This window comes from Paramisgurnus dabryanus, chromosome 20 (genome assembly GCF_030506205.2).
Source record: "Paramisgurnus dabryanus chromosome 20, PD_genome_1.1, whole genome shotgun sequence".
Classification (NCBI taxonomy): domain Eukaryota; kingdom Metazoa; phylum Chordata; class Actinopteri; order Cypriniformes; family Cobitidae; genus Paramisgurnus; species Paramisgurnus dabryanus.
Window position 1 is genome coordinate 21456044 of NC_133356.1, and position 10972 is coordinate 21467015.

The 10972-nt window shown below is 36.9% G+C and overlaps 1 protein-coding gene across 3 annotated transcripts in view; it reads right to left on the bottom strand.

Annotated features, from left to right (window-relative positions):
• Window positions 1-9668, bottom strand: part of akt3a (v-akt murine thymoma viral oncogene homolog 3a) — a 100520-nt gene extending 90852 nt beyond the window's left edge. The window contains exon 1 of one of the 3 annotated variants that reach the window (XM_065296993.2): window positions 9274-9668. The gene's annotated coding sequence lies outside the window, so the exon portion shown is untranslated. Of the gene's footprint in view, window positions 1-6330; window positions 6422-9273 lie in introns of those variants that run through there. The other 2 variants (XM_065296995.2, XM_065296994.1) reach the window with 2 other exon arrangements.
• Window positions 9669-10972: the final 1304 nt, after the last annotated feature.

Consider the following 10972-nt stretch of genomic DNA (forward strand, 5'->3'; position numbering starts at 1 on the left):
CCCATGAATTGCATTGCAAAAACAATGCTCTACCAATTAAAAGGAGGAACATGCTGCCTCTTCACAAATCTCACAGTACTCACAGTGCCAACTGATAATTCCTGTGAGTGCCTTAAGCTGCAACCTTAGGCCATGTTTACATTAATGCGTTTACATTTAAAACGCATTACTTTTGCCACATTTTTGCCTTTCATTTAAACTACTTCACCATTTTCGAATCCTCATAAAAAGAGTTAATAAACGCTGCAGACCCTGTTTTAGTTGAGTCTTATGTAAACGAACAGCTGGTTTTAATGTGACAGGGCATCAATTTCAAAGTAAAAAATATTTTTATTAAGGTAAATGGAGGTTTGCAATAGGGATGGGCATGATTAATCGACGATCGATAATTGATCGTTAAGAATTTAGTCGATGACTTTAATTTGTTATTGATTAATCGAATACTTTTTTTATCTAATGCAGGTTGCGTTGCCTAGCGTAGCGTGTGTCTTGAAGCAATTAAATGAATTTCACTGTGTGGCAGCAATTCAACAATTTACCACCAGGGTGCAATATTTGACACCATACTCCGTTATCTGTGACCTTCTGTTTTGATTTTAAAAAAATTATCATAAAGAGGTCATGATTTTTTGGAACAAATGAAGTCTCTGTTTAAGAATGCGGCTCGCAGCTGCAGGTTCTTCTGCTTTAGAGCACCGCATATTCAAGCGCATATATGTTCCATTTGTCTAACTAAATGTAGTTTTACTGTTTGCCACAAGTTGATCTTGTAATAAAGGTCTCATGGAGGAAAACGCGCTGTATTTTTGTATTCAACATTTTTTAATTATAAAAGTTAAATAATTATTTTTATGATAAAAATATTAATGATTAATCGATAGTCGATCGTTAATTCTCCCAACGATTAGGGATGCATCGATACCGATACTGGTATCTGGTATCGGCCTCGATACCACATTTTCTAAAGTACTCGTACTCGTTAAAAGGCCCCCGATACCCGGGATCGATACCACGGTCTGAGAAATGTCTATGTTTGAGTGGCGTGTAAGGGGTTAATGCCTCTTGTGTTGTCCAAAGAGGCAGAGTTTACAACAAACTGGAAAACTAGTCACTTGTTTTTTTGTTAAATTATATGACTAAAGCTGTTACCTGTAAATTTGAATCATGTTTTTTATTAAGTACTCAGTATCGGTATCGGCAAGTACTGAAATGCAAGTACTCGTACTCGTACTCGTATTCCAAAAAAGTGGTATCGGCGCATCCCTACCAACGATCGACTAAAAAAATTTAATCGAATGCCCATCCCTAGTTTGCAATAGAGGTTTTGCCCAAAATAGTAAACATCTACCAGTCAAGTCAGGGTTTCCCGCAGCATATTTCAGTTAAGGCGGCCCGCCTTAGCTTGGAAAACCTTCCGCCTTAACTAACTTGTCCAAAAAAAAAAAATTCGCTGCACAAAAGGCCGTCAAGTTAATATCGGAGAATAGCGCGTACGCGCACCGCATGCGGGGACGTGCGCCACATGGCCGAAATGAGAAAGACGTGGTCCGGACCGTCACTGTCTGGAGGATAACTAGCCAGTTGATAAAACATCTCGGAGAATAGCGCGGACGTGCTTCACACTGCGTGCGTGCACGCGCACCACACGGCCGAAATGAGATAAGACTTGCTCCGTCATGTCTGGAGGACAGCCAGTTGATAAAACATGTGTCCGTGAGAACTGTAAGTGGACTAATGTTTTGGGGTTATTCAAGCCTGTTATTGTATTAGTCTATAGTTCTTCTAATTTTAAAGTAAGTTAGCTGGTGATTTTGTTGTTTGAGCAACCTGCTAAGGTTTCACGTGCCTGTTGATTAGATATAATTGTTGAGCGCTTTTGCTCACTGTATTCATGTGCATTATTTACATGCTACAGTTACACTCCTTTAAGATAATGTAATTAATAGTGGGAAATAATCAGTTTTTACCATTTTTGCGCTATCTATCATCGTTCGCCAGACGTTCTACAACATCTGCTTTAGTTTGTGTTTATTAACCCTTTAGTTTCACCTCATAATGCAGCTATTCCCATTAGAGGTATCTGTTAAAAACATTAAAATCCATTAATAATCTAGTATGTGTTCATTTTTTGTCATAGTTTCTTCAAAATTAAGTTTTATTTGGGTGTTTTAAAAATAATATTTTATTTATTTATTTTATTAAAATTTTCATCATGACGCATACGCCCTTGCCCCTTTGATTGCCACGCCCTTGGCCCCGACACCCGCCCAACCCTACCACCTTGACTAACAAATTTTCAGCGGGAAACCCTGCAAGTATTATAAACGCTATATTAAATTGTTTTAACATGTATCCTAACAGAGAATGTCTGTTTTATATTTATGCTTGAGTATTGTTGGGTTTGAATATTGTTGTATTGTTGTGCTTATATTTTGATTCTATTTAATTTATTACAAAAGATTTGACCAGAGAAATGGAGTTGGTCAGAAATAATTTTCGAGTTTAATTTAAGTTTTGTTTGCTACTTTAAAACGAATTTCATTTATATAATTTAACTCTTAATTATAATCAATGTTTTTTTGAAAAGTTTTGTGAATATAAATTAATAAGAACCTTAAAAGAAACACTGTGCATCTCACTGATACTTATACAAACCACTGCTACTGAATGTCAAATGCAGTATTAATGTTTGCAATAATATCGTTGGTTAAAAAAATCATATTATTGAGTATATCACTTGCTTTTCAAAAGCCAGTGATAAATTAAATTTGCATGCGCATTCAGAGCATGATATAGCAGCACATTTAATTGCGGCATGATTATTAAAAATCAACGTCATATTAAGTTATTAATACTGTAGCCGATTGCGCGTTTTGCAATTTATGTCTTACTGTTCTGGGCCGGACGCACACTTTTAAAAATTAAAGTCATAATAGTTTTTAACAGCCAGTCACGCTTTTTGTCATTAGTGAAGGAAACACACACATGCAAAGAGAACAGCGACAGGTAAAGGGAAGTCATGTTTTATTAGTTTATGGTCATATATAGTGTGGACGAAGATATTTTTTGAAATGCCAGTATAGACGAGAATCGTTTTCATTTTAAAATACCTTTTTAAAACGGTTTAAAACTCAGATGTTCTAATGTAAACAGGGCCTTAATCTGCTGTTAATATAGTTAGCAGACTGCATGAGTGCTTCAGGATCAAAGGTATTTCAGTGATGTTCCTAACAGTTTATCATAAACAGGAAACCATAAGAGTCACAACATGGGAAGACACCACTCGCCACATGAATCTTAAATAAAAATCCCATTGGTTGAATGTTAACATTTTCAGAACAGACCTACCATAAGTACAGAAATTAAGTGACTGTATCAACATGTTTAACAATAATTCCAAGTAAAGAACTACTCTACCCATAATCCCTGGGATGCCAATTCTCAACTGCGTGTATTCTGAAGAAGTGCTTGGCCAAAGTATGCCTAGAGTCCATCTATCCTGAAACTTCACAAAGAGAGAAAAGTCTCGGAAATCTGTTTTTAAGTGTGCTTCACACTAAAAGTATTACAAACTCAAGAACCATCCACAGATATCAAATCACCTCTCAAAGACTGCAAAATTGCCCAGTCATTATAAAGCAGATTTGAGGCAATGCACTCATCCCCAATAGGAGATCATTGTTATCACAAATTTTCCATTCTTATTGCTCTCTTTAAAGTAACAGGTGACTCTTTTCTACTGCATCACTATTTCAGCCAAGCAGCTGTATGCCCATCTCTGTCTGGGGATCTCCCAAAGCTCCCACCATCAAAATACAAATTTTCCATACAAACGAGGGTAGTACCCTTGAGATTATCATTTAATTCCTGAGCCCGCCTGGGAGGGAGGGGCTCTGCCGGTGAGCCCAGACAAACACAAGCTGGGTTTCCATCACCCTGATTTTATGCGCATTTTGAAGAATCGGATAAGAAACGAGTGATGGAAATGCAAAATTTCAAATAAAAATCCCCTAATTTGCAAAAAGGTTTTTACGCTCACTTGAGGTGTTTTTTGATTTATGCGAAAAAGAGTATAAATGCCAATAATGGGAAATGGAAGTCAATTTGCAGAATAAATTCTGACATGGCAATCTGTATCAGCAGACTTTGTCTTTACCATATATGGTAAAGACAAATGCTAGTGCCTGCATCAAACATTCTGCATTTCTTCTTATGTGCACAGCATTCAGTTTGGCAATTACAAGCTGCACTGTCTGCTAGTAAATGTATAACTTTCCCAATCGTAACTTAATACAGTCCTGTCTCCATTTTCTAAGCGTGCCTTGTTTTATTTACTGTTGGTAACTAGGTTACCAATACCACCGTCATTCGCTCTATAACTTGATAGAAAAGCACCTAATTCGCATTTGTTTGTTTTTTCCTTTTTTGCAAAATTTGAAAAGATTCACTTCACGTTTGGATGGAAACCCCCAGTACAGGCAGCCTTCCTCTGTGCTAAACATCCATCGCAAGCCTTCAATGCAGAATATACATTATTTGAACTGTTCTTTATTTTTCTCAATTAATTATTATAGCATGTTGAATTATTACATTAAGCTTTCTAATGGTAACAGTTATCTTAATCCAGCTCAGAAAAAATTTAATGTTTCTATAAAACAGCTCACATCACATACAGTAACTGCAGGGTGTAAGTGTTAAGCAGGAGTGCATCAAAGGACATTATAAAAAGGAGAAAGAGAGCAACCTCCAGGTATTTATGTCTAACAATACATTTATGCATTCGGCTGAGGCTTTGTTGCAAAGCAACTTACAGTACTGTAGATTCAAGATCATTGCAATTCATTAAGAATACTTATTGATTCTTAAAGGGGATATTTCACATGACTTTTTAAGATAAAAATAAATAAATCTTTGGTGTTGCCAGATTATGTATGTGCAGTTCTAGCTCAAAATACCATATAGATAATTTAATAAAGTTTATTTAACTAAGTTCGTGAGGAGCATGGTCATGTGATCCAACCAATCAGCATGAAGAGAGGTGCTATAGCAGTACTTCACCTCTATCCCGTGACAGTTTTTGCAGCATCCCTCCTCTACCCCATTACCTCACTCTCATCTAATTTAATTTATCCTAGTTAAAGATGGGGAAGTACTCTGGGTTTGGGCTAAAATTCCGAGCTCGGAGCCCTCTCCTCGGACAGCACGCAATATATGCTTTATCTCATTCCCTTTCGATTATATGCTAAGGCAAACTTGTGAATTATAACATATTAAAATTGCCACTTTTAGGTGTGAGCAAAAATATGCAATTTCCTTCAAAATGCATATGAGCTGATCTCTGCACTAAACGGCAGTGGCGTGGTTGAATAGTGCAGATTAAGGAGTGGTATCATCCCCTTCTGACATCACAAGGGGAGCAAAATAATTTTAATGACCTATTTTTTTACTTCCTTGCAGAGAATGGTTTACCAAAACTAAGTTACTCGGTTACTATTTTTCACATTTTCTAGGTTAATAGAAACATTGGGGACATACAATTATTGCACTTAAATAGATTTTCATGATATGTCCCCTTTAATGTGCGTGGTTTACTTCAGAGGCAGGGGTCAACAATAAGGAGTGCCCGATGGCTCAGGGCAAGTTGACAGAAATGTCACTTGCCCGCTCAGGCCATTGATATATCGTCACAAAAGTTTAACATCTGCATGTGTAACAGTATATCGATCCGTGCATTACATGTAGGTCTTAAAGTGATTTGTGTGCCAATTTATCAAAAACCGTAAACACTATCAAAACATCACTGTTTGTTGAGACAACTAGCAGCAATGGCTTAACCAACAATGTGGGTCAACAAAATATCAACTGGAAATCATTGAACGTATTTTATTTCACCTGAAAGACTTTCATGATGGATAGATATGTTCTTTTCAAGTAACTGCTAAAAGTGAAACCTGCTTTCCAAGCAATACTTGAACTAAAATGAATTTCAGTAATCAGTGTTAAATGTTACCCCAAAGCAAAGAAAATCCACGTCCTCCAATCTAGTTTTCCTCTGGAAGATGATAACAAACACACCACATGAGACAGGTTGCCACATTTACATGCACAATTACACTCACAATAAAGTCTAATTCAAAATAAGTTAAAAGACCTTTTAATATCTTTTTCTATAAAACGTTTTTCTGCAAGTAATAAGGATCAATTTCAAGCAAGGCTTGCACTCACAGCACAAAACTAACTAGTAGCAAAAACTGCAGCACACAAATACAGATGAAATTCTCAAATGTTTTGTAAAATCCACATAAGAACATAAGGGATATATGCACTAACCCAGGGGTCGGCATTCCTGGTCTCGAAAGGCCACTGTCCTGCAAAGTTTAGCTCCAACCCTCGCTCCAAATCTGTACAAAGACTGCATGATCATAGATATGTATATAAAGGCTAGATGGCTCGTCCGCGCTGATGGCCAATTGAGTGGAACGTCCGCATTTTGGCGGCCATCTTAGGACAGGGCGCTCGCTCACTCGTAGCATTGAGTTTTAATGATGCAGGTACTTTTAAATGAAAATAACTTGCTTAATTTTTTACCGATTTTCAAACGGATTGGTTTGTTATAAACGTCAAAGATGTACCTATGGCACTGAATACGTATACTAAAAATAAAATAAAAATTCATGAAACATGTTAAAGCATCCAGAATTATAGCCACGTTAATAACGTTTGTAAAAAACCAAACCGTTTGTAAATCCGTCAAGAATTCAGCAAGTTACGAGCATTTTAGTTGGCGTATGTCACTCACCTTCCGTCCACAGCAGCAGGGAGCAGCACTATGGCAGCACTGACCTAAGATGGCCGCCAAGTGACGACACAGCTGACTCCGCCTTGAGCCATCTAGCCTTTATATACATATCTATGTGCATGATTACTTAGAAATGACATTCAGGTGTGTTTGATTAAGGTTGGAGCCAAACCAGGACCAGGATTCCTCCAGGACCAGGAATGCCAACCCCACCTATGGGAGTATGTGAGATCATAATATAAATAAAGACTAGCCTTGTTTTTTACATCACAGCAATTGTAAATAGTCAAGTAGGGATTTACTAAACTAATTTCTTTATAGCGCCTCAGTCATAAAAAAACAGAGTTTCATACTATAAAGAAATGCACGCATTATGAGGTTTCACTGAAACCAAAACACTACAACTGAAACCAAAAACAGATGATGGTCTAACTAAAACCTGAAAAGAGGAAATGAGAAATCTGTGAATGAATTCAAGCGGATGTGGATGTCTGAGGGTTCAGAGGACCTTTGCTTATCTACTGCAGTCATTATTATAAAGAGCGTTCTCTCCATAGAGCTGAAGAGCACTTAATGTGAGGTCAAACTAATAATGTATTTTGCTCTTGTTTTATGTAAGCACTTAAAAATTATTCTTCCATTAATAAGGTAGCCTACACAAGACATTCAAATAGTCAGTGAAGTGTGCCTGGTACAAAGAGTGACTTCATTTGTTCCCACATTTTATTTTAAACATTTTCTGTAATTTATATAATTATCTGCAAAAAAGTTGACGTTATAAACATGAAACAATTGATACTGTAAATCGCTGTAAATTGGTCATAAGTCTGTGCAGTCCAACATTTCATTAAAGGGGTCATACTATCATTATTTTATAGTTTATTCCTGAGGTGAACTTACAATGTTCACAAAGTTTTTAAAAATGTTTTTTTTTGTTTGTTTCTGCAAAAAACAGTCATAATATTTATTATACCTTAAATCCGAAGTGAACCCGCTTGACCAATCTTTGTATTACACCCTCCTCAGGATGAATCACTTTGTTCCTTATTTGTAGCTCACTTCAAATTAAAGGGATAGTTCGGCCAAAAATGACATTAAACCCATGATTTACTCGATAATCGTAATTCATGCGGTTTTGTCATAAAAAATCCCTATTTCAAACTTTATAAACGAAAATAACTAGTTTCCGGTAATGCCGCCATCTTAGTCACTTCCGCAATTCAGAATAGAGTATCAACAAAATGTACGCACTTTTTAGTGATGTAGGATAAATGCGGGGGGCGGAGCCACAGAGCAGCAAAGAACCCTCTGTAAACTGCGTACACTCTCATCTGAATGCGGACGCGAATAAGATGGCAGCATTACCGGAAGCTAGCTATAAAGCTGTTTAAAGTTTTAAATATGGATATTTCTATGACAAAACCACACGGATTACCTTCAGAAGGCCTTTGTTTATCCCCCTGTAGTCGGTTGGATTACTTTTGTGAAGGATGGATGGGTGCACATTTTTTGGACTTGAAGGAGGTGAACCCAATATCATTATATTTTATGAACTGAAAGACCTAAGACATTTTCTAAAATAACTGAAAATGTGTTTGTCTGAAAAATTTTGGACATATGCATCTCGGCCGGCTTGAGGATGAGTAAATCATGGGTTTAATATAATTTTTGGCCGAACTATCCCTTTAAGTGTCTGCTAAATAAAAGTAATACATTTTGATAGCCCAATGAACTATTTAATTTGTAATTTCAAGCGAACTTTGATTCATCAGTTCATACGAACATAGGTTATGCCGAGCTGACGTGTTAAGATATTTTGCACCACATCACTTCCACAAAAACAAAACTAGCACATCAGTACATGTCACACTTTGGCTGCATTATACAACATGCTTTTTATTGTTAACATGAAATTTACAACTATTGTGTTACTGTGTTATTACAACTAACATGAGTGTTACAACTATGTCAATCACATACATCATAATTCAGCCTGAGACACTGTCTGAACTTGATGTAAACAAGAGGGCGTGACACCTACAAACATCAACTAAAGCCCATGCGGGAAATTGTATTTAACCACAGCCGCAACCTGACAACCAGTTTAATAAGTGTCTTAATCTGTTGATTACGAATCTATCCATTGTATTGCATTTAAACAGTTTGTTACAGAGACTCGACTGTTGCTTTCGTCGCGCTAATTTAAATTAAGCATTAGCGTTGCCACTTGTAAGTCTTCAAATTAAATTGTCAATGAATGACTGGGCTGTCTAGACTGAGGAAAACACGCTAGGCCATAAGCGGGGCTGCTGCTTTTTATCTCCCGCTGACTCGCAGTCTCCACGGCGCAGCATCAGCAGCAGCTCGCGCTAAGAGTCATCTCGCTATAATGTATCACACAGCTGCGTCACAGCGCGCCAAGCGTCAACTGATACATTTAACATTCTTATTACATTCATAGTGGAGTTTATTACCTGGCACTGGCGTTGTTAGGGAGACCAATGGGCTTCCCTCGCCTTCCCTGAGAATGTGCGCGCGTCCTCGTTAAAGGCTCGCTCGAATGGAGCACGGATGGACGGGATATTCGGAGAACCACGCCTACATAGAGCGGACTCAAGTGTTCACTCAAGTGTGTTGTCTCAAACGAGGGGATTGTACTAAGCACAGAACGGCTGTGGTAGTTCCCCGTTTAGCTTCTGATTCGGGCTAGGGATGAGTTTTAGAAAAGCTCCTGACGTCATAGGCAGCCTCCACTCTCGCGGTTACCTGTCTCTCACTTCGCGTCTTGTACCAGGAGGAGCGCCGGGTTCGTTTGCCGCGTCTCCGGCTCGCACTGGTCCAAAGACAGCCCTGTTCGTGCCGTGAAATGAAATCTCGCGAGAGATGCGCTGTCAGGTGTGTTCGACTAAATACGTTACTGCGCAGACATCAAAATACCGCGAGAGCGATTTAAAAGTACACAGGTCGAATAGCTCTCGCGGTACCCTGATGTCACAGTCAGATTGGTTTGCGCAGCGCCCCAGGAATATTCAGCAATTCCTCTAGATGAGAAATAATTCTCTTTCAGTTAAAGAGTTTAGACCGGTTCATAGATACATTTTAATTAATTTCGTATGCTAATGACTTTGAAGCACGTATACATGACAAAAATAGGAAAAGCTAGGCTACTGTTTTTTCAACTTTATAGAATATTTTCAAGCATTGTTACCATTGTACCAAGTGGATGTCATGTGGGGACAAATTGTTTGTTATTTCAAATGATGTTCCCCGCTAGGAATTTATATGGAAAAATATGAAATATTTTATGAATCTACTATTTAGTAATACAAGAGTGAATAATGTTATGCTTTAATTTAAATGAAGATACATAAACATTAAGATAAGCCTATGATAAATCAATGTTAGGAACTATCATAATACGAAAATGTACTGTTCATGTATTGTAACATTTGTGTAATATATGTTTTTGTGTTTGACACTCTGATATACTTTTACATTTGTCCAGCCAAACAACCGTCTAATATTATTGCCAGTACATGTAGTAATACATTCGGATAGCTTAGCTAAGCAGGTGCATGTGTCTGGACCTCTTTACAGCAATTCTCCTTTTCTCAGCTACAACTGGCAAAACTGCGCCAAACATTTGAGCGGTCAAAAATGGAACTGCAACAGATATACAGCAGCTTCAAATAATTATATTGCTGTGAGAACACTTCTGTTTTAAAATCTATTTTATATTTTGAGTATGAAAAAATCAAGCCAAAACTAAATTATATCACTTACAGAATCAATTAAAAAGATATAAATAATTAAATAATAATAAACAAATAATAATAAATACATTTCAATTAAATTTAAAACAAGAACAGTTTAACTAGTATGTTTGTTAATAATATAATTTAGTATATGACATTATATATTACGCCTAAAACAAGAAAACAAATAGAGGAATTTATAACAAAGATGACAATTGTGTGCTTCACGTGGTGCAAATTTACATGTAATTGTTGTTGTACAGTAGATCATTTGCATTGCATGTTCTATTTCTAGGCCTTTGCTTTCTTTCTTTATATATATATATATATATATATATATATATATATATATATATATATATATATATATATATATATATATCAAAAGCATGCTGATAACATTGCCATTGTGCTGGTT